This window comes from Anomaloglossus baeobatrachus, chromosome 1, assembly GCF_048569485.1.
Source record: "Anomaloglossus baeobatrachus isolate aAnoBae1 chromosome 1, aAnoBae1.hap1, whole genome shotgun sequence".
In the NCBI taxonomy this organism is placed as follows: Eukaryota; Metazoa; Chordata; class Amphibia; order Anura; family Aromobatidae; genus Anomaloglossus; species Anomaloglossus baeobatrachus.
The window spans coordinates 830,338,762-830,364,476 of NC_134353.1; the positions used below are offsets into that span (position 1 = coordinate 830,338,762).

At 37.4% G+C, this 25,715-nt stretch overlaps 1 protein-coding gene across 14 annotated transcripts in view; it reads left to right on the forward strand.

Moving 5' to 3' along the window:
• Positions 1–25,715, forward strand: part of MEF2C (myocyte enhancer factor 2C) — a 370,333-nt gene that overhangs the window by 94,328 nt on the left and 250,290 nt on the right. Inside the window, exon 1 of one of the 14 annotated variants that reach the window (XM_075325111.1) lies at positions 345–706. The exons of the other annotated variants lie outside the window; for them this stretch is intronic. The gene's annotated coding sequence lies outside the window, so the exon portion shown is untranslated. Of the gene's footprint in view, positions 1–344; positions 707–25,715 lie in introns of those variants that run through there. 14 annotated transcript variants of the gene reach the window in all.

The window sequence follows — 25,715 nt, forward strand, 5'->3', positions numbered from 1 at the left end:
CCTCCCCATACTACTTCTTTATTTCCAGGAGTGAAAGTGATTATTGCACTGGCAATGCTTTGTGACTGTGGGACAGGCTGCGAGAGAGGCTGAAAGAGAGACGAAAGAGAAATTAGCAGACAGGCTGATTAAAACATATAATAAAGGAGACAGGGCGAAGCAAAATAAAGGGAAGGTAGAGTGGAGATAAAAATAGGAAGCTATCTATTCAGTGGAGGATAGAGGAGAAGAAGAGGGGAGTGAAGCAGCAGCAGAAGAGGGGGAGTGATCAGGGCTGGAAAGAAGACAGAGGGAGGGAGAGGAAGAAAGAAGACAGAGAGGAGGAGGTAAGAAAACGACACCTCGCCAGGCACTCAGTTTTAAATCCACTGCCTTTTTCCTCCTCTCCATGTTACAAAGGCTTGAGCTGCTTTTTTCCTATTCGTCTCCTGTCACTTCCTTCCTGGACGCTTACAGGACGACTCGGTTTACTTTCTCATACTGGCAGCAGAGCCACTTTCCTGCCTGTACAGACACCCTCTGCCCACTATATTGGATTGAGTTGAGAGCTCCTTCTTAGTGGAGACATACAGTGCTCAAGCTTCAGAAGTAAGAAGAGGCCAGTTGTCTTTCTTCTTCTTTCTTCTTCTTTTTTCTTCTTCCTCTTATCATTTTTCCAATGAACGCAGAACATTCCAAGGGCAACTAAGAGCAGCAGATGCCTCATGTAAGTACAGCCATGGGATGGAGATGTCATCCCCAGCCTTCTCTCTTGCTACATTTCATACAGCTTGTACTTTCTCGCTCTTAGGACTTAGTGCAGGTGAATGTTTTGTATAAAAGTTTAAAACGGAGGGGGGGCCCCTTTTAACGCTTCGCTTCCTGAAGTGCCAGAAGCTATAGATGTAGCAGAATGGATTTGGGCAGATGTTGCAGTTTGTTTGTTATTATATTTTGCCCTTTTATTGTCACTTTTATCATTTTATGCATAAACAATGCAGCTAATGACAAATGCAACTCTGCTACAACTGTTGCTGTTCTGGACTTTTCACAGCAAGTCGTGACCTTGTTCTACTTGTATCCAGTTTATCATTTTCCATAGCAGATCAGGTTGCATAAGTATATTGTAGCAATAACACTTACTTCCTGCAGGATATGAACAGTGCCTGTCAGAGGAGCCATGCCTGCTTCATTAGGAGCAGATCCTCATATAGTCCTACACAACTTGACATTAGTATTGAGTCAACTCAGATGTCAGGGAAAGGTCACTTATTGCCACTTGAGCTCTTAATAAATACACAGCCTCCCCAACCTCAGCCATTTATTAGAGGCTTTCATCCGAAGTGCATTATACTATTGTAATTAGGCAGTAAAATTGCAATCAGCAGAGCCACAGCTTGTCTTCTCCATTCTTGCAAGTATTAACCTCATTCTTAACCTTAAAACACCACTGATGCTAAATAATAAATACTGATGATAGTGAGACAAAAGTTTGAATGATTTATATGCCTGAAGGAGCATGTCATGTTTTATTTCAGGTTTCCAGTGTCAGAGCCATGCCTGAGCTTAGTTAAAAGTGAGTTTGTTAATTTGTTAGAAGTAAAGAGGAAGCGCGGATACACAACAACACGCGCGCACACATGCAGCACACATGCGAGAACATCCACTGGTCATACCGGGCACGTGGCCATCCATTACTTCTGCACAAGTTGTGTTTTCTTGTGTTTTTTATGACTTATCAGTTTCTGAAGTCACCAGATTGGTCCCGTCTACCAGACCCAGAGTGGTAACTTATGTTACTCTAAAAAGGGGGGAAAAGTTTTTGAATTGTAGAATGCACAGTATGGGGACTGGTCAGAATAAGACTAGTCAGCCTTTCTATCGTGGCATCCTGTGACTTTAACCACCTGTGATCAACCACATCATACGCCGTGCAGCACCTATAGAGTTATGTGTTCTGCTACAGCCAACATGCTGGAATGTATGGAATTTACTATGGAAAATGTCAGGTCTATGGCCTTAACTGAAGCCTACCATTTCTTACACATGTGCGGCTTTTATTTGTGGTTTTAATGCATATAATAACTGGGATAGGAAAAGTTATTGAAACATTTGACTTGACAGGCCGTAAGTGTATAGATATAGATACATAGATAATGAATGGATAAATAGATAATGGATAGATAGAGAGATAGACAGATAGATAAATAGATAGATAGAGAAAGGGGGATATATAGATAGATAATACATGATAGACAAATAGATATATAAATAGATATTGGATAGATAGATAGATAGATAGATAGAGAAAGGGGGATATACAGATAGATAATACATGATAGACAAATAGATATATAGATAGATATTGGATAGATAGATAGAGTGATAGATTATACATGATAGATAGATAATAGATCGATAGATAATGGATATATAATAGATAGATAGATTATACATGATAGATAATAAATCGATAGATGATAGGTAGAGATAGAGAGAGGATAGATACATAGATAGATAGATAGATAGATAGATAGATAGATAGAAAGAGGATAGATAGATAGATAGATAATTGAATGAATAGATAGATATAAATCGGAAGGATAGCTAGAAAACAGAATAAATTAAAGCAGAGGTATAGAACTTTTTATATATATATATATATATATATATATATATATGTGTGTGTCAGAGTAATAACAATTGATAATGCTAATATATTTAGACTAAAGTATATTTAGTCATTGACTAATTTAAATGATATTAAATGCGTTATGATCTATCTTAAATTTTATTTATATTTGGATAGATAGATGGATAGAGGGATAGATAGATAGATAGATAGATAGATAATAGCTCACTTTTTTACAACCATTAGTATTTATAGTATAGCGCTTTCATCTTCTATGGCGCTGTACCATATGATACAAAAAATAGACATATTAAACCAGCAAAGTTTCAGAACCCAGCAGTGATTTGATAAAGAGCTCGGTGCCTGATAATAATACATAGATGTTAAGGGACCATAAGAAGTGCCTTATTGATAACTCATTCAATAACTATGAAAAAGTCCCCTTCATGTTTGTAAACTTAAACTTAAAGGTACAGAACACAGCTGTTTGTGCCCATGTACCTACAGACCCAGCGCTGTAGTCCAATGCATCGATTCACTATAAGAAATGCAGGTAATTGTTAGTAAGTGAAGGAGTTAATCATAATATTCTTGTGGGTTAATTCTTACTGTATCCCAGGCGCAAATCGGTTACAACAGATAATTATTGGCAGCATAACATAGAAAAAGTTGTTCTGACTCTAATGAGTCCGCCTGCCAGGATGGGAGATGGCATGGCTTAAGTAAGGTCCGACAGGACAGCGTCATGGTTGTGCTATAAAATACCTTTCCTATGTATGTATATATACATATATGTCTTTGCAGATGTAGAAGAGTTGAATTTTTCAAGTAACTATATCTTTTGTCCAACATGATCGCATTAAGATTATTATGATGATTAATCCATAGTTGGACAACTACCGCACACGTCACATTGTGATAGTGCTGAGTTGGTAAGTGACAAGCTTAGCTCAGCTACATTGGGACTGATTTAAAAAAGTTTGTCTTTGGGCTTCTTTTTTGCTTTAGGCCCGGAGATAAATACTTAATGTCTTTCCTATGGCACGTTTGTCCCTCTGGAGTGTGCTATAATGTTGGGTAGGATTGTGTCCTTTCCCTTATCGGGGTAACACAGAGTGCTGTGCCGGATAGCCGAGGATTAGGCAGTGCACTTGTCACTCTGATCGACCACAAAGTTGCTCCACATGCTAGGCACACTCCTTGGTTATTTGATTATAGCTTTATCCCGGTTTAGTCATGACTTAATATAACTCTTGTCAAAATTAATTAATAAAAAAAAAGAACATTTATTATCTAAATATTGAATAATTTCTAACTCGGCTGCTACATTTAATACATGTATGCATGCTTTTAATTAACTTACATGTGTTACTCTCATATCTCTTATCTCTCCTCTGGTCTTGTAATCTATCATCAGGTTCTCAAATATTATCACTGGTGAGTTTGAGTCAGGATTCTTAAAAATGTAAAAAGTTACCTTATTGACCTGTCCACCTCCTTACGTGCCCCTACAAATGTAGGATTTAACGCTCCTCACCTTTACTATCCTCATAGATTGTCATGTAAGGGATAATAGCATACTAAACACTAAATTCTATCCAATAAAGCTTAAGAACATAAGAGTTATAAGAAATAATAAAAAAAAATCATAAATGTTCATTAAATATAAACTTGTAAGATATTTGTTAAAATTCAATTACATTTTTGCTCACCAAAACCAAGGCAATGAACATAGATACCACATTCACCTATATATCCTATAATACAGGGATTGATTAGGTCCGATATGCTGATGATAAGCCAGGCTGCTTTTCATTTGCATTGAGTTATGGTAATGATATTAGGCCAATGACATTCTCACATTGACTCATGTGCATTTTTTATGTTTTGTTGTTTATATTCATATTTTATAAACACTTTACTTGTTTACGACTTTTACATTCCGTAATTTCAAACCTAACTTTGTGCGTTTTACTTCTTCTGTTCTTCTTATATCTATCTTTCTAATATTTATGGTTTGTCCGAGAATATCTGACCCATATTCACCCAGTAAATTTAGTCTTCTGATCACATTGACTCATTATATTATATAAACTGTTCATTACTAGTTTAGGTGTATTATACCGGTACCGTTTGGAGTTTCTGTAAGTTGTTTTTTATATTTTGGGTTTGTATTAATTGCTGGAGATGGATTTTTTTTTATACAATTTTTCTTTTTTATTATGAATTCTTACTTACCAGAAGTATTGTTATCATGCTAATAATGGGTAGTACAGTGACAAGTGTCATTTGTGAGCATTGCAAGCATCAGCGTCATGTCTTTAATGCCAGGAGAGCACATCTTTATATTTAAATACATTTTACAGATGTTTTGAGTTGGAATTTATAGTAAGGTATAGTTACAAGTTTATATTTCCTTTGTTTCATATATTATATTGTCATATAGGATATCATCATATAGGTTATCGTCATATAAGGTATCATCACATAGGATATTGTCATATAGGATATTGTTATATAGGATATCATCATATAGGATATTGTCATATAGGATATCATCATATAGGATATCGTCACATATGATATCGTTATATAGGATATCATCACATAGGATATCGTCATAAAGGATATCATCATATAGAATATTGTCATATAGGATATCGTCATATAGGATATCATCACATAGGATATCATCACATAGGATATCATCATATAGGATATCGTCCTATGGGATATCATCATATAGGATATCGTCATATAAGATATCATCATATAGGATATCGTCATATAGGATATCATCATATAGGATATCGTCCTATAGGTTATCATCATATAGGATATCGTCATATAGGATATCATCATATAGGATATCATCATATAGGATATCGTCCTATAGGTTATCATCACATAGGATATCGTCATATAGGATATCATCTTATTGGCATGAAATCTAGACATAGAACTGATTTTATTCTTTCTTGTGTATTTTGTACACCCGGACAATTTACTACATTCATTTAATGGGTCGTCAGTCTTAGGTGGCTACATCCACAACTTGGGAGCTCACATGAGATCAGGACATCATATATATTGTACACGTCCCAAGTATAAAGATATATAGCTCAGCATTTGGCACTTGACACCCAATGGGCACTATGTAGATGCCGTATTCACTGCACAGTACCATCCTTTTATGATTTTATGTTTTGACACCAATGCAAAAAAAGATGCATAATTTTAACTATTTTTAAAGGAAGAGTAACACCACTCCCCCCACCCTCTGCATCGTCATAAGTTTACAACTAAGCACATCTTCAGCATGAGCAATCATGTATACATTGAAAGGCCAGCAACAATAGACTCCCAACAAATGTCAGCATGCAGCCGGTCCGTCATATGGTTTGCATACATGGATGATTTATGGAACTTGTAACGTTCATGATCTCATTGCCTGCACAATAGTCTTCACATAATATAAACACTCCTAATTGTATACAGGTCTGAAGGTAATAAGCAACATGGATTGTATTACATTGCAAAAGGGCAACATTGCCAGCAGTCCTGTTGTACACGTTATGTGAAAGGCACAATTGGGAGGTACACCAGTTTCCAGTTGGGATATATCGTGTACTAATGAAGTGGATTTGCGTTCATTATTAGGTCTAAAGTCATTGCTTCAGGCTAGAAGTACGGTATTCTACTACATACTGTTTATGACTCCTTAATTTAATGAATCTGCTATAAATAATGTATTACTTTGTATTACTGTTTCAAGTGAACTCATTTGAGAAGCAGCTATAGACCTGACACAGTCAACAAAGCAATGTATTTCTTGATCAAGCTAGCCATGCCCCTTACTTTGCCAAAATATAAATTTAGGGACTCTACAATTTTCATTTTTGTTAAATGGGGCCCATATTGGTATTTATATTGATCTTGGTCTCTGTAAACTGAAGAACTCAGTAGTTATCCACTAATGGAAAAGTTGTTTTGGGCTGATATACTGGTTGGTTGCTATAGAGGGATGGACTCAGTTACCATAGATCAATACGCTCAGTTACTATAGACCAATAGACTCAGTTACTATAGATCAATGCACTCAGTTACTATAGACTGATGGACTTTATTACTATAGATCAATGGACTCATTACTATAGACTAATAGACTGTATTACCATATATTGATTAACTCATTACTATAGACTTAAGGACTCTGGTATTTTGACCAATCCACTCAGTTGCTATATATCGATAGACTCTATCATAGACTGATAAACTTAGTTACTTTAGACCAATTGACTCATTACTATAGACTGATAAACTTAGTCACTATTGACCAATAGACTTATTACTATAGATCAATAGACTCATTACTATAGATTGATGCACTCAGTTACTACAGACCAATAGACTCATTAGTACAGATCGATAGACTCAGGTGCTATAGACTAATGGACTGAGTTACTATAGACCAATAGCCTCAGTTACTGTAGACCATTGGACTTATCCATTACTATAGATCAATAGACTCATTACCATAAACTGATAAACGTAGTTACTATAGACCAGTAGCCTCAGTTACTAATGATTGATGGACTCGGTTACCATAGACCAATGGACTCATTACTATAGATTGATGGACTCAGTTTTTATAGACCAATGGACTCTTAACTACAGATCAATGGACGAGGGAGCTGTAGACCAACAAACTCATTACTATAGACCATTAGAATCAGTTACTAAATATCGATATTCAGTACTATTGACTGATGGACTCTGTTACTAGAGCGATAAACTCATTAGCATAGATTGATGGACAACAGCAATAGATTGATGGACTCTGTTATTATAAATTATGTTACTATATAAAACATACCATATGCCAATTACATCAATTCTTAGAAAACGATGGACTCAGTTACTATAGCCTATATTTTGATGAGTCCATTGGACTCTGTTGTTATTGAGTGATTGACTCTGATTCCATAGACCAGTGGACCCAGTTGTTTTAGACTTGTGGATTCAATTACCATAGACTGATGGACATATGGCCAGCTGCTATAGTCAGATTAAGTCACTTGTTATAGATTAATCACATTTCTATGACTTGACTTGGTTGCTATAGACTTGTAATCTCAGTTTATATTGACCTCATATTCTATGGTCTTACAGACTCTATTGCGGTAGGCAGGAAGGGAAGCTAACAAATCCTCCTAACCAAATCTCAACCACTTAAATTTTTTGCCTTTGAGATTGTACAAAACAACAAGAGTTGTTGTCACCTCCAAATTCCACATGAAATATTATGTTGTGTACAGTTGGGTCCGGTCTTCTGAGAGTTCAAGCTTTTAAAAGTTTCTGAAATATCCCTATAGACAGCCAATTTGTTTCTACAACTCAAAGCTGCTATCATGTAGTCCTCAGGGTAATAGTGCTGTTTGCTACTTTGCTATTGTACCCATCCATGGTGAACCCTATAAATACCTGTCCCTTTCTCAGTGATCGGATAGACCCAGTCGAGTACAGTAGCCTACAGCATCATCCACTCATACAGTAGTCATATTTCTCTGAAAATTGATGGGGACAAAGCCAAAGTAAGGATTTACTTATATTTTATGAAACGTCATGAAAGATAATGCAACTTTCACATCTGTAAGAACTTACTTATTGCTGTACATAGCATTTCCTACATGAATATACACAGAATATGCACTGCTCCCTATGAGCAGCTGGTAGGAACATGAACCCTATAGTATAACACAAGCAGCCCATGACAATAACAGCTATAGTCTAGATATTCGATTGCTGCACCTATGTTAATAAGAAATTAATTTGCATTACATAGATCAAGCTATCTCTGAGAAAAGTAAATGCTATTTTAGACAATAGCACAAATGAGTTTTTAGTGCTAGAAAAAAAGATAAAAGATGAACAGAAATTTTCTGACAAGTACCAGATACTTGTAAGTTGCTTTTCTACCCTAAAGTCTATAGAGACATCAGGCTACAAACTTTCTCCTTTACCTATGCATGCGTGTTCTATGCTGTAAACCTAGAATAATTTTTGGACACTAAATAGTTTTAGCCATTTAATGTCCTGATAGAAAAAAAGTAGATGAGAAAAAGTTTTTTTTAAAACTGCACATTTATCTGCTGTGGATCCGTCATGAACTAAGTCAACGACGTTCTAAATTCACACTTCAAAGACCTGAAACACTCCCTCCTCCAGCAGCACCCCGCACAAGGTGATATCATCCTTCACCTGCAAAATATCACTTGCTTTCATCTGAAAAATGGATAAAAACGTCAAGCAAGATAAAATGTTATCTGTCCCTAGTACGTATGGCTGCCTAGTAAATGAACGTAATTAGAAAAGTCTGGCATGCCATCAATTGTGTTTTTTTAATGTATAGGTCTGAGTATTTAGGTCACATAATACATATATTATAATGCATATTTTTAATGGGCTCCCATGCAGATGCTCATTTTGCATATTGTCAGCTCATAAATTCAGCAAGACACTTGCATAATCTACTGTGACTTTTCGTATAGGTAGGTGGCAAATCTGTCAGTCACATTAATGCTTTAAAAAATATTGCCCTCTTTTTTATTTATTGTTATATATAGAAACTTTTTTAAAGTAATATCTACTGCAGACTGTAAACTATGAGAATAAAAAAATAGATAAAAATGATTGCAGAAGCATAATAGTGATAATAATAATAATAATAATAATAATAATAATAATAATAATAATAATGTTTTTATTATTTTATTACTTTCATACTTTTTGCATCATTTTTACCTATTTATAATATCATATTATGTTTAATAAATAATAACTATATTTATTATTCTTATTATTTATTAAACATAATATAATACAAAAAAAGTAAAAATGATGGCAGAAGCATAAAATTAAAAAAATAATAATAATAATAACTATTTATATTATTATTTTATTAATTTTATGCTTCTTGCATTATTTTTACCTATTTTTTATATTATATTATGTTTAATATATAAATTATTATTTATTAAACATAATATAATACAAACAACATAGGAAAAAATGATGCCAGAAGCAAAAAAGTAATAAAATAATAATAATTGTTATTATTATTTATTTATTTATTAAACATAATATAAAATAAATCATTAATATTAAATTGAAGTCACAAATCTGAGCTAAATATACAGAACCAGTGGTACGCATTGTCATGTATTGTTGTAAATGGGAGTAGAGAAGATGGAAATAATCATTAACAATTTAATATCATAAACTCATTTTTCTGATCTTCTTAGCCCAGGCTGTCATACTGGTTATTCATCCAGTACGAAGCATTAATTGGCGTTAAGAGAGATAGCCTTTGACATTGAAGGCTTTGATTCTGGAGCAGGATTTTCTATTATATAGTGACTTCTTCCATTTTTCTTATTGTATGCAGTCACATTGAACACAATTCTTACATAACTTTTGTAATGGGTGAAGGCAACATCCAAAAATATTTCTTTACTATTTAAGGGGTTTAAGCTCTAGGAGGACGATGAGAGGAACAGCATAGAAATGGGAGTATAGTCTTTTTTGGGGGGCATATGTTATTGTTTTTATGTCAGTTTACTTTATTTTATGGCAGCTTGTCTCAGTGTAGTCTTGGTTCAGATTTATCCTTGATTTTGAGAAATATAATAGAAGAAGAGGCAAAGTCATTTTTGTGTGCTGCTACAGTTTTCTATGCTTTGTTATAATATCTTGTCATGAGAGTAGAAATGTGAAATTTTTTATATTTTTGAGTAATATTTTATATTATCAGTATCTAAAAAATTGAATTGTTGCATGAAAGGATCTGCAGCTGATGTCATAATGCTATGAGAGCTTTCTTTTTTTTTTCATTATCCATTATATATACTGTTGCTCTGACCTTATCTGCATAGCTGGATGCAAAATGAAGGCAACCATAGTGATGCCAGTGTCTAGTGTCTCAGATATGTTCATGCAGCCACTTGTGTAGAAGGATCAACTTGTATTAAAGCCAACTGATCTTCCAATATGGATGTGGACTTCTAAGGTGATAATTTTTAGATGTTTCAGATAAAGTCCTGAGTAATTCTGTAATTTGTTGTTATTCCACATCCGCTTGTGCAGAAAGGTCAACTTGTAATAATGCCAACTGATCTACCAATATGAGTTTCAACGTCTAAGATGATAATTTTTAGACGCTTGAGATAACATTTTGTGTAATTTTGTGATTCCACTTATGTTGTATCACTCTTTGACTTCTTTTTTAATAAGATGGGGTTTTTGGTCCTGAGTTTCAATTTTAATTAATTCACACCACTTACACCTTGTAGACCAAACTCTACCCATATACAATACTGTGGTGATCAATTAATGCTCATCAAGGCTAGGGGTACTGTAGATGCCAGACTTTGCTGTTGTATGATGTCTACTTATTTTAAATTATTTTTATGACAGCAGTCTAGAAGGATGAGTTTTACCCATAACAAGTCATATTTTGCCTCCTGGTTTTTTCTTTCCAATCTTGTGAGATACACTTAGCTGTATTCATGGATGGTGCCTATGGTACTGTAACACCTCAATGTAGAATACAAAGCACTGTAGTGAAGAGAAACTCTTCAGGCCCTCATAAACGTTAGACTAACGTTGGCCGAATCCACTGGAATGGATTGGTTCGGACAACAATCAAACGTGCATAGGGGCTCTGACAGATTCTAATACTATGTGAGATGGATCCAGTATACCCGATTTTGTGCTGCTGATTCTCTTACTTTGTAAGATATGAGCCGCTGCCAGAGATGTCTACAACGGCACTCTCATAGAGAACACAGAAGCGCTTGGAAAAACGAGCGTCAAGCCAGATAACTGCTGGCAGATCTATTGGCCATTGTATTTACATGTATGGAGGGGACTTAGCTCATACACATTTCACATTATATTGACTGTGTTTCAGTTTTATTTCTCAGTAATCACTATAGTGGTGTTTGTCAAGAAAGTATCACTGTATAGTTGACAACAGCTGGGTAATTGATATGTCTGCTTGTGTATTCCCAGCTGTAGTTGAGCACATCTTGGAGGAGGGGTACTTGACATGACTAGGTATGAAGCTATAATCTTACCTGTTTACTTCAGTGACAATGGATGCTTTAAGTTAGTCTGGTTAGGTTGGTTTAGTCTGGAACATAGAAGGGAAAACCTATTATCATTGATATATCTGATCTATATTGCTTTTCATGGGTTTAGACAACCAAAAATTTACAGACCAACCCCAATGGGAAATTGATGCTCTACCTATTTGCCTTCCAGGAATATTATTATAGGTCAGTGTAATAGGATTCAGAAGCCCTTTGGCTGTAATTGATTATTATGTTAATACATATGATTTTACTTATTTCTAGATATAGTATATATAAAAAAATTAATCTTGTGACCCAACCGGTTCCATGCATGTTATACTAGACAAAGGAGTATTACATTGTAGTGCTGAGAGTGGCTCCAGGGGTTTATACTTATTGAACAACACGTGGAAGATCTGCGCGGCTAGTGGATAATCCGATGGTACACATTTATGTCCAATATTGCTATTACGGGGTAGTATTTCCTCACATAAGACAATGGCCTGTAGGATGAAATGCGTTAATACAGATCCCAACATCAACTTCCATTGTCTAATATTAAGGAGCTGCTTTTCTATAATAGGAATTTCGTCCAGGACTTGTATCTACTGCCTATGGCTTATTCCATTGTATTTTATATGGAATTTGTTGAAAAAGATTCAAGCGTAAAACAATTTATGAGATAAGACATTCCTACTGCTTGGAAAGTCAACAGGCCATAATTAGCCACAGAGGCCCATATACATCTGTTGTTCACCAATGTAGCAAAGTTTCTTAATTTGTGCATTACATTTATTATTTGCCAAGAAAAAATATCATAGTCATTACATACCTCCTAGGTAAATAGCAAAAAACAACTTTTATATTTAACAAAATGATGAGAGACAATGTGTTACAAATTAGAGTTTTCAGAGAACTTCATTGTGCGCTAATTGGAAATCTCCACTGTAAAATTTTAGCTCTTATCGTCTGTCATTTCACCACATTAAAAATTGAAATCTGAGTAATGACAAGATCAGTGTCCCATCCCTTACATATGTACTAGGGAAGAAATCTGCTCCTTTATTAGAGAGGTCTTGTTCCATGGTAGGGTGCTGAGCTTTCCTGATTTTCCTCCCCTTCTTCGTCTATCACAAGGAATCTCATATTTCTACCTCTCATTCATAATTAGGTGTAAATTGGAGTATTCCTTTGAATCACAGGTTCTATTAGGAGGGAATGCAGGAGGGTGGAAGTTACATATAAAATTGGCAGACCTTTTAGGCAGCCCAGTAACACATCTTGCTTTTAGCAGAAAAGGAAAATCCTTGAAGGCCACGGTAAATGTTGATACAAGTTTTGGTGTTACTGATTTATGAATGTATGCAGGAAACTCAAGGCTAGAAATTTGCTAGTACTGAAAGTAAAAATCTAGAATCCACTCATAATCTATCGGTGGGTAAAAGAGTGTCTTCTCTACAAGAGGCCATACGAGGGGGCAAATGGGGAATTTGGTTGGAGTTAATAAATGTGATGTGATTGCGAAAGCTTCAACTCTTGTAACTTTGTAAGGCTTTAATCAAACATTAGTGGTCTCATAGTCAAAAAGATTGGCAGAGCTTCTCCTAGTCATTAGAAAGTTAATCATGGACAGCATACTGATTTCACATGAATAGTATCCATGTGTTGTCAATGATTTTCATGGACCGATAGACTGGCATGGCAATTTTGATGTGCAACTCTTATCAAAAACATATAAATACACTGGAGATGGTACAGGAGTATAAGACGGCTTTCACACTGCGTTATTACCTACATTCACTTGTCCCATCGCGGCCTCCATCTGAACACCCCTGCAAAATGGGTTTCAGACGCATGCGCTGACGGGGCCATTGACTGTAATGATGCAGACGGAGTCATCGTGTGCTCTGTCTTGCACCATTTTTGGGCGTACACGCTTTCTGCAGGCGGACACCCAGATGCAGTCGACTACTGGACCAGTGAACGTAGGTAATAATGCAGTGTGAAAGCAGCCTAACACTGTAGGTGCTGACCTTGAGAGGTTGTGAGAGTCACAACCTTTGTATACACATAGCCCCACGTGGAACCAGATACATTGCCTAAGAATGGTCAAATGCCACACTGCCAGGGTAAAGAATAATCCAGGAATCTTTTTAAGGTGAGTTTATCCCTACACATTTCGAAGAATATTTTCTTCCTCTTTTTTTCCTGAAAAAGGAGAGCACACTCTCTGATATGCGTAGAAATAAGCTCACCATAAAAAGAATCCTGTATTGTTCCTTACCACGGCAGCGCAGCATGTGACCCCTTTTTATGCAATTTATCTTATCAAAAACAAGCGTCTCTGTATTTTTTTAGCAGACACGCAGTCCGCAAAAAAACATGGACATGTGAACAGCTCCATAGATTAGAATGGGTATGGGTTCTACTGTATCCATAAAAAACACAGAGAACATGTTCGTGAAAAACAGACATTTGAATGATACCCAATGGAAAACTCAAAATTAAAGAAAACAATGCCAATATACAACATGCACTGAAACCCCCCTGATAAAGAGGGACCATGATGGAACAAGATTTGCACATAAAGAATAAATGATATATAAAAACCCAACCCAAATTAAATCATTACAGCTTTGAAGAGAGCAGGATATTACATTATCATTGCTGTTCTCAAGCCTCTATTATGTAAGTTATACCAGACTCCTCGGTTCTGCAGGAGCAAATTTATATTTTTGGGTTCAATATTCAAGTTCCCTTCCAAAGAGCCACATAGAGAAGGGGTCTAAGTATGATATGTGTAATAAGAACCTTAAGCATGCTAGTAAACATTCATTTTGCATAAATGATATATGTAGTGTGGATATTTCTGTTGGTTTTGCAGAGCTCTTTTTATTTCTTTTTTTTGCTCAGGAAAGAGACAGTCTTGGTAGGACTGAGCTGAAAAGAAAACCTCAAGGTCAATACTGTAACTCAGAATGTACCTTGTAACTTCTGTTTTCAATGTTTCACTTTTTTGTATCCTTCATGGTTCAGTATTCATGACACCATTATTTTGTAAATGTTCTGAACAGATGGGGATTATTATAGTCCCACCAGAAAGTGGTTTTATAGTGTGCTATCATATAGAATATGATTTCCTTTTCATTTTACAAAATACATGTATATATTTAGCTGTTTAAAAATATATGTAAAGGGGATATAAAAAGTCAACACACCCCTTTTAAAATGCCATTTTTTAACATGTAAAAGATCATAACAAGAAGAGTTATTTCAGAACTTTTCCACTTTTAATATTACCTACAATCTGTACAAACAGCATACCCACAGTGAAGCATGGTGGCAGCATTATGCTTTGGGGTTGTGTTTTCAGCAGGTAGAACTGGGCTTAAATCATGGTGGGGGAAATTATGAGCAGATCCAAATCTGAATCAAAACCTTCAGATGAAGAATTTCACTTTTCAGCACAACAACAACAACCGTAAGCATTCCCCTAAATCAACAAAAGAATGGCTTCATCAGAAGAACATCAAAGTTTTAAAATTGCCCAGCTAGAGCGTGGACCTAAATCCAATTGAAAATCTGGGGGTGACCTGAGGAGGGCGCTGTACACGGGAGATGCCCTCATAGTCAAATTTGGAAGAGTAGGCAAAGGTTGCCAATTCTATATATGCCATGCTAACAGACTTATACTCAAAAAGACTGAATGCTGACATAAATTCACAGGGTACTTCAACAAAGTATTAGCTTAAGGGTGTGTACAATTATGCAACCACAATTATTTTAATTCTTTTTTTTTACCTTTTCCACCTGAAAACAGGTTGGTTTATTTTTCAATTGAATTGTACAGATTAATGGTGATATCAAAGGGGGAAAAAAAAAATATGAAATCATTATTTTTAGCATGATGGTATGATTCCTGTACATGACAAAAACCTTACATTTTAAGAGGGGTTCGTAGGCTTTTTATATCCACTACACATGGTTTTACACATATATATATATATATACATATATATATACCCGTACATATATATATATATATATATATATATACATATATATATATATATATATATATATATATACATGTATACATATATACATATATATATATATATACATGTATACATATATATATAAATATATTTTTTATATATATATATATATATATATATATAAATATAATACATATAAAAATATATGTGTGTTTCCTCCCACTATTTGCCTACTTTTAAGCTAAGTAGCATTACTGTAGGCAGAAGTAATTAATAAGTTCCTTGGTCTCTGTGCATTTGAAAAGCTTCCTTGTGTAGGGTATAGGAGAAGCTCTATGCATTTCTTGCTTATTAATAACTTATGAACAGGTAAAGTATTATGAGCTTCATGTAATTATTTTTATTAGTAATAAGATACCACTTGTAATAAGCCACAGACTTTATAGATGCCAGACATAAACATTTTCTTTGGCTTTGTATAAAAAATAAGTAAGCCTTAAAGTCAGGTGAAAGCTAATATTATTGAAGTATAGGAAAATGTTAAAAAGGTCATGACTTGCCCCAAAGACCGGCTTCACCCTTATATAAAGCATGAAAAAGGGGAATTTTTATGGCCGGTATCTATATATGGAAAATATTGTGGCTTAGCTGAAGCAGACTTACTTGAAGATGATTAATCTGTTGTTGAGCTTCGGCCTCAATTGCATGGGACTGCCTTTACAATATGGCCGAAGTGTCGGCATGTGTACATTATGCTTTAAATTGAAAATACGGAAATTGCTTTACAATGTTATAGGTAATAAAAATATGTTGAGCAAGCAAATATCTAAATGATAAAGCTGAAGAGTGACATCTAGAGGCTAAGGGGTACTTTGCACACTACGACATCGCAGGCCGATGCTTGCGATGCCGAGCGCGATAGTCCCCGCCCCCGTTGCAGCTGCGATCTCTTGTGATAGCTGCCGTAGCGAACATTATCACTACGGCAGCTTCACATGGACTTACCTGCCCTGTGACGTCGCTCTGGCCGGCGACCCGCCTCCTTCCCAAGGGGGCGGGTCGTTCGGCGACACAGCAACGTCACACGGCAGGTGGCCAATAGAAGCAGGGGGGCGGAGATGAGCAGGATGTAAACATCCCGCCCACCTCCTTCCTTCTGCATAGGCGGCGTGAGCCGCAGGACGCAGGTTGGAGATGTTCCTCGCTCCTGCGGCTTCACAAACAGCGATGTGTGCTGCCGGAGGAACAAGGAACAACATCGTAACATCGGTCCTTCCGAAATTATGGAAATGACCGACCCTACACCGATGAAACGATTTTGACGCTTTTGCGCTTGTTAAATCGTATCAAAAATGATTTACACACTCCAATATCGACAGCGACGCCGGATGTGCGTCACTTTCGATTTGACCCCACCAACATCGCAGCTGCGATGTCGTAGTGTGCAAAGTACCCCTAAGAGGTCATGAAGATCTGTGGTCTAAACAGTGTTCTTCATTCTGAACTGATTTCCCATTCTATATATTAGCAACTGAGCTCTATACAAATTCATAAGACACTATCTACCGTCCAATAAGAATAGCCTGTCATTTCTGGTGACTTTTCTTGTGTGAACAGGAGGAGTATCTCTACATCTGGCCATTATATGGCTCGTATCCTGCATTTTATACCAATTTTTTCTTCGAAGGCTTTATCTCTACTTACAAGTCGTCTCTGAGCTAGTAGGCAGAACAAGCTGCTGTGATGTCTCCCATACACTGCGCACACAGAGAGAAGGTGATCCTGCTCCGGTATAACTCTGGAGCACATATTACGAGGAAACAGCAGCATGGAGACCATTATATAGCAAAGCTGAACAATATTGCTAGAAAGTTTACTAGAGACTTCAGCAGTATCTCTGTGTGTCACCCTACCTCTGTCAATCTATCTGCAGCTGCTTTTTCCCTTTCCCCTTTTCATAGACTTTAATGGACAGCATGTACCCTGATCCCTCAGTGAAAGTCTGTCCCTTCGATTTTGCAATTTGTAAGTGTTCAAACAAGTGTGAGTTTTTAATGTAGGGAGCTCCAAGAGAAGAGGCACTTTTTTTAGATACTTGTTTAATATACAGCGCCAACGTATTCTGCAGCGCTTTACATACATTAGCAACAATGTCCCCCTTGGGGCTCCCAATCTATATGAGATTGTTGATTTGTCTTGTTCTCGTGATGAAAGAGACTGAGTTGTCCGAAACACATAGACCTGAGTAAAAAAAGATATTGACATAATCAACATTTGGGCCTTCTGGCGATAACGCAGCATACACCCCGATTCTATACTCTGGTATTAATCTATATATACTGTATATTCCCCATCAGTCTTTGGGATGTGGGAGGAAATCAAGGAAATCAGAGAACCCGGAGGAAACCCACGCAAACATGGGGAGAACATACAAAATCTTTGCAGATGTTGTCCTTGGTGGGAAGACCCCAGCACTGCAAGACCGAGCTACTATATATATATATATATAATTGTTTCTAAAGCCTGCTTTACACGAGTCGATCGATCGTGCAATTTCACGATCGATTGTACCTGCCCCCGTCGTTTGTGCGTCACAGGCAAATCGCTGCCCGTGTCGCACAAAGTCGTGAAACCCCCAGTCACACTTACTTACCTGTTGAGTGACCTCGCTGTGGGCGGCGAACATCCTCTTCCTAAAGGGGGAGGGACGTTCGGCGTCACAGCGATGTCACACAGCGGCCGGCCAATAGAAGCGTAGGGGCGGAGATGAGTGGAACGTAAACATCCCGCCCACTTCCTTCCTTCCGCATAGCCGGCGGGTGCCGCGGGACGCAGGTAAGCTGTGTTCATCGTTCCCGGGGTGTCACATGGAGCGATGTGTGCTGCCCAGGGTACGATGAACAACCAACGCCATTTTAATTAAACAATTTTTTGAAACAGAGCGACGAGTACATGACTCTCGATTTGTGAGCGATTCTGCGTCGCTCGGAGGTGTCACACGAGACGACGTCGTGAACAATGCCGGATGTGCGTCACGAAAACCGTGACCCCAACGATGCATCGCATGATAGCTCATCTCGTGTAAAGCACCCTTTTAGTTTTGCACATATTGATTTATGTAAAATTTGTTGAGTCGATTTAATTTTCCCGGTAGCCGCAGAAAACACTTGGTAGTTCTGGCACTTGACGCACAAAACCATTAACCCTTATGTTCAATTCATTAGCTTCAAGTGCTTGTTCTTGCATTCAGCAAGTAATATACAAATTAATGGCACAAATCGCATTTGTTTTAAAGTCAATCAATATGAACAGAGCCAAAATATAAGAAATTACAACCAAATTAGTCATCTTCATTCCTGGCCTATGCCGGAGCCGTACTGTTATCCTTTCCGCTATCATCTGTGCCTGTCTTTAAAAAGAAAATGAGCAAAGGTGACAATTCTGCAGGTCGCTCTTCGGACTTGTTTGCACTGGCAATTGCTATACTCCTCATTTTCATTCTTCTTCTTGCTGTCATCCAATCCCATTTTGATATGGAGAATATGGAGTTAAGAATTCATTGACCTTCTACTACCGAGGATTTAAGCAAAATTTTAATTTCTTTTTTTTCTAATTTTATTTTATTTTATTTTTTTTACATCATCGTATGTTTGCCAGTAACACTATGAGTATCTATAACCTTTCTCAACAAAAAAAAACCCCTTAAATAATTAAAGCACCGTTTTCTTATTTCCTCCTTACTTGCTGTAGGCAATGCGTTTCCAAGGAGAGAAAACTATGAAGCCCTCATGTCAATATTTCACCTTGTGTAGAACTGCTACATTATACAGCACACAGTCCATTATGTGAAAGCCACCAAAACTAACAATGTGCCATTATTAATAATCGCGGCATGCCATGCTTCCTAGAAGTCAGCGCACAAGCCGGCATTCTAGGGGCTTCAGCGCTAATTTAGGTGAGATGAGACGTATTGTGAGCGCTCGGGTACACACCGGCCGACTGTTTGCAAACTTGTAAAGTTTTGAAGGATTTTCACTCTCTGGGCATTAATTATTCTTCATTAGTTATGTGTTCTGCCAAGGTATACATGTGCATTTTTTCGGTGTCAGCTGGCCCATTCCCAGCAGATGCACACAATCTGTTCTGCTGTCACTAACAGGGTTGAGTTTGTGAAAGGGATGTGTCAGAACACGCAGCTTCAGTCACTTTTTACAGATTTTCTTCCGCAGTGAGTGCTTTGCCCTACTTTTTATGCTTGCAATCACATCCTTAGCTAGATTTACCAGGGAGCAGCGATTGCATATATATTGTATGACCTACCATATGGTAACACCGTTCCTATACGGCCTTCTTTGGCACAAGATCATAGAATTCTTGTATTAGTGCTGAAAAAAATCATGACATAGTCATTGCCCTTTAATAATCCTGAGCATTGAAAAATTATATATATTACACTCACACATATATAAACGTAGGTGATTGTTTATACAGCAAATAAAATGGCATTAGGGACCTGATGAATGATTAAAAGCAAAGAGAAATCCATACAGCAGAATAGGGGAATTTACCAAGACCACCGCTTTGTGCTGTATAATTTATGCCAGGTTATAGGCTAAATTATATTAAATTTGTCAGATGTCAGATACTTCCATTCCTTCCGCCGAGCCCATTCACATTTCTTCACTTCATATAACGTATGTATAAAGGCAAAAGGTAGACCTTTCGTCCCTAAAATGTGCACCCAGGGTCCCTCCAAAGATCATGAGGCACAGGGGCCAATCAGGACTCAGAGCTTCTTAACTCTCATTTTTCTCAGCCATATTCTATAGATAGATGATAGATAGATAGATAGATAGATAGATAGATAGATAGATAGATAGATAGATAGATAGATGTGATATATGGATCAATGGATGTATGAATGGAGAGAGATGGATGGATGGATGGAATGGATGAATAGACAGGAAATATAGTTGGATGGATGGATACTTGAGTATACAGAGAGTTAGGTAGCTAGATGGATGGAGGAATGTATGGATGGATGGATGGATGGATGGATGGATGGAGAGAGATAGGTAGATGGATGGATGGATGAATGGAGGAATGGATGGATGGATGGATGGATGGATGGAGGAATGGATGGATGGATGGATGGATGGATGGATAGATGGATGCAGAGAGATAGGTAAATAGATGGATAGATGTAGAGATAGGTAGATGGATGGATGGATGGATAGATAGGTGGATAGATAGCTATGATATATAGTTGGATGGAAAGATAGATAGCTAGATAGATAGATAGACAGATAGATTATAGAGGGATAGATAATAGATAGATAGATAGATAGATAGATAGATAGATAGACAGATAGATTATAGAGGGATAGATAATAGATAGATAGATAGATAGACAGATAGATTATAGAGGGATAGATAATAGATAGATAGATAGATAGATAGATAGATAGATAGATAGATAGATAGATAGAAAATTGGAACAGCACATTAGAAAATAAGAGATGGGTGCAAGGCATCTCAAAATACCATATATCCAAAGATAGATAATATATTAGAAAAAGTAACAAAGATAAATAATAAAAGTTGGAAACACCCGAAACGTTGCCACGCCACATGGGCTATTAAAGTTCGCATTTTTCTGGAGTGCTGCCTGTTATTTTTTCTAATAGATAGATAGTTGGATGGATGGAGGAAAAGGGATAGGTAGATGGATGGATGGATGGATGGATGGACGGATGGATAGATAGATAGATAGATAGATAGATGTGATATATGGATGGATGGATGGATGGATGGATGGATGGATGGATGGATAGATAGATAGATAGATAGATAGATAGATAGATGTGATATATGGATGGATGGATGGATGGATGGAGAGAGAGAAAGAAGAGAGATAGGTAGATAGATAAACAGATAAATGTGACATATGGATAGATGGATGGATGGAGAAGAGGGAGAGATAGGTAGATAAATAGGCTAGATGCTTCTATTTAATCCATTATTTTAGCTCTTGTCTCATGGAGAAGCTGGGGTTGATCCTCCCAGTCCACCTTCATTTGAAGGGAGACCCTTATGCTCTTCATTATACAATGTGTGGTATTTGAGCAGGACAGTGACGTCATTAGTGGTCATTGGTGGCCTCGTGGTCAGGTCTCCTCATTCTCTATGTCTTAGGTATTTGTGAATTATTCTTTCTGGTACATAAGTTCTCTACAAATAAATATAATATAAAATATTTAATTTTACTTTTTGGAAATGGTTTTACTCTACAAGAAAAAAAATTCAGATTTTTATGCTTACATGGCAAAGCCTGGATCACAGATGTTTTATTTTCAACCCTGCTTTAAGTAAAGAGAGCTAATCAATATGCATACACAGCTAATTATGTACGACTGTGCCAGGAACAGCTTAGAAGCAGAACATGCAATGGCTGAATAGGAAGGGAAATGTTTTTTTGGCAGTGCTTTGCTCAAAATTGCCCATAAACAGTAAAAACATAGTTATTAAATAAATAAATGCTTTATTCTTCTGCAAAGCGACATGCATTTGGAGAAAAACAGATCCGACTAGATCATCAAAATCTGATAGGTAAGCGAGCCAAGATGGAGAAAACCTTTATGTTACTGTTAAACGTTTCTGGACATCAGATTGGAGACATTTCAGCAAATTGCCGGAGTTTATACTGATCGTACACATATGATTTGTAACAGGCGTGCAGCTCTGAGGGGGTTGTACATTCATCAGACTGACGGCCAGTCAGTGCTTTCTTTAGACTCCAATTCTCTCTGTGATTATAATTAATATATTGGGGGGTTATTTGTATAGTGCATGTTTTTATTAAGTCTGCATCATGGGTCTTAGACTGAAAGGGGTATTCCCATCCCTAATATCCTATCCCAATATGTAGTAGGTATAATAATATTAGCAAATACCTCCAATTAGAAATGTAGTATAGTTCTTTTGATTCACTACATCTCTTACTCATGTTCAGGTCATTGCAGGACCTTAGGTATCCATGGTTATAATGATAAATATTGTCACAGTTAGTTAGTTGCTTGCAGTCGTAACCATGGATACGTAAAGTCCTGCAATGCCCTTAACATGAGGTAAGCGACACAGCTAATCAGAAGAACTATACTCCATTTCTAATTGGAGGTACCATATTTTTTGGTTTATAAAGACACATGGGATTATAAGACGCACCCTAAATTTACAGAAAAAGAAGGTAAAAAAAATGTGGTCCGTCTTAAGCGGGCTTTACACGAGACGATAGAATGTGTAATATGTCGTTGGGGTCACGGTTTTCGTGACGCACATCTGGCATACCGCATGACGTGGTTTCGTGTGACACCTCCTAGCGATGCAGTATCGCTCACAAATCGTGAGTCGTGAGTCGTGTACTCGTCGCTAGGTTTCATAAAATTGTTTAATTTCCGTGGCATCACACGTTGCTCCGTGTGACACCACGGGAACGATGAACAACAGCTTTACCTGCCTCCCGCGGCACCCGCCGGCTTAATGGAAGGAGGGAGGTGGGCCGGATGTGTACATCCCGCTCATCTCCGCCCCTCCGCTTCTATTGGCCGCCTGCCATGTGACGTCACTGTGACACCGAACGTCCCGCCCACTCCAGGAGTGGACGTTCGTCGCCCACAGCGAGGTCGTCCGGAAGGTAAGTATGTGTGACGGGGGTTAAACGAGTTTGTGTGCCATGGGCAACTAATTGCCCGTGACGCAAAAATGACGGGGGCGGGTACGATCGATTGTGCTAATCGCACAATCTATCGTCTCGTGTAAAGCAGGCTTTATAATCCAGTGGTGAGTTATCGGGGAAGGGGTGGCAGTGGTGGTGAAGTGAGGTCACAAGAGGCAGGGGCAGTGGTGGAGCAGGATGATGATTTGAGCGGTGAGGTGGGTGTCCCAGATGCTCGCTGCAGGCGCTGTGAGATCGGCAACACCCATAAACTGTTGGTGGTGCAGGCTTCAAAGAATTGGCGCCCAGAGTCAGCACATGCGCAGAGTGAGCTGTCGGTTCAATGACAAGCCGAGATCTCATCTGCGCACGCGCCACCTCCAGGTGCCATTTTCCTTTAGTCCACTGCTGGGACATCAACGGGCCATATGCAGCACATGCGCAGATGAGATCTTGAGTCAAGAGCTCCATTTGCGCATGCGTTGACTCCGGGCACCATTATTTGAAGCCTGCATTGCCGGCACTTTCAGGATGTCCCTTGTCTCACCGCCTGCAGCACATTTTTGGGAGGAAAGGTGCGTCTTATAATCCGAAATATATGGTATTTGCTAATATTATGATAATTATTATTACACCTATGGCATATTGGGATGTTGGGATAGGATCTTGGAGATGGGAATATCTTTCTAAGAATTAAGACAAATAAATATATAGTAGTAGTAAAAAAGAAACTATATTAATTGGCAAAGGAAATGGCAGACTAAAGTTTGCTAATAAAAAAATAAAAAAATAAAGTTTTTATTTGTTGAAAGGCCAGTTCAAGGGTACAGGGGGTCCAGGAGTCATCATCTATAGCTTTGTAAAAGTAGTAGGATTTATTATTATCTGCCAGACATATGGCATCTGATGGCGAAAGGATAGGACAGGCCCCATTGTTGGGCTGAATAAGGCTGAGCTTACTCCGGCGTTTATAAAGGAACTGGGCTTTTGATGGACTCTGTTCATTTCATTGGATCGGATGCACATGACCATAAACTAGAAGAATTTTTTTATCCAGAATATGAAAAAAAAAAGCTTTAGGGTCCTGCAAAGGAACAAGTTCCTAAAAACTCTAGATAATAAAAACTCTAAAATGCTAAAACTCTGCAAATAGATTTGATTTTACGGCATAGATCAGTCATACAATCAAATTGGGGTGGGGGATTACTAATATAAAGCATGGTGTGGTCTAGAGATACCTAGAAAACAGAGTACTGCTTCCTTCTGGCTGCTCACATATTGCCACGAGGGCCATCTTCTCTTGGGACACCGACAACCAAGAAATTAATCTTTTTTAGTATCTGGCCTCATAAATCACTTGACATTTACCTGTCAGTTTAATAGTTGCCAATGGAGTGTAGTTGAATTGTTAAAGCATATTTGTCACTAAATTTCACAATACAAAACGCATACATTATTAAAATGGACCTGTTACTCGCCATGGATTTTACATTTTTCTGAAATAGCTGGAAATGTCCCTGTTCCCATGAATCCGGCTCTATTTTTCCTGTTTTCCTGCTCTTTTCCAATCTTGAGATACGGCCCCCTCTTGTTAGTGTGTAAATCTAGTCTTACTAGACAAGGGGGCGTTGTCCTCAACTTTTCACTGTTGGAGTCATTTTAGGGACCACACCCAGTTGGCTAAAAGGCTAGGTATTTATTTCAGGAAGAGGGGACCATATCTCAGGATTAAAGAGGTGCACAAAAAAAAGAAAAAAATAAGAAAAATAATGTCAGATTTGGGAAAATAGTAGCATTTAGATCAGATAATATATTTGGCAAATGACAGGTCCTCTTTAAAAAGATCACTTAGAGTTGATGATGTAGGTGTATTTATTTTAAATTTCCATTAAAAAATGGCCGAATTACACATTTTTAGGCAGGAAAACATAAGGATCATATAGCCATTCTGATATGTATTTTCAAAATAAGTACTCCATTTTCATCAGGTTTAATCTATGTAATAATGTATGCAGTTTGCATTGTGAAAGATTAGGTGTTATATGTATTTTAATATTAAGCATCTACAGCATTAATGCTAATGATATGTCAAAGTTGTTAAAGCACTACTCCCCTTTTTATTTTCATCACCGAAGTGATACGTTTAATCTAAAATCCCTGCCCCTGCTCTTATACTCTCCTTCAAGCATTCACCTTTTATTGAAGCCGCTCTGGTCCCACGGCAGAATCTTGTGACCACAACTTCTGACTGTCCGGAT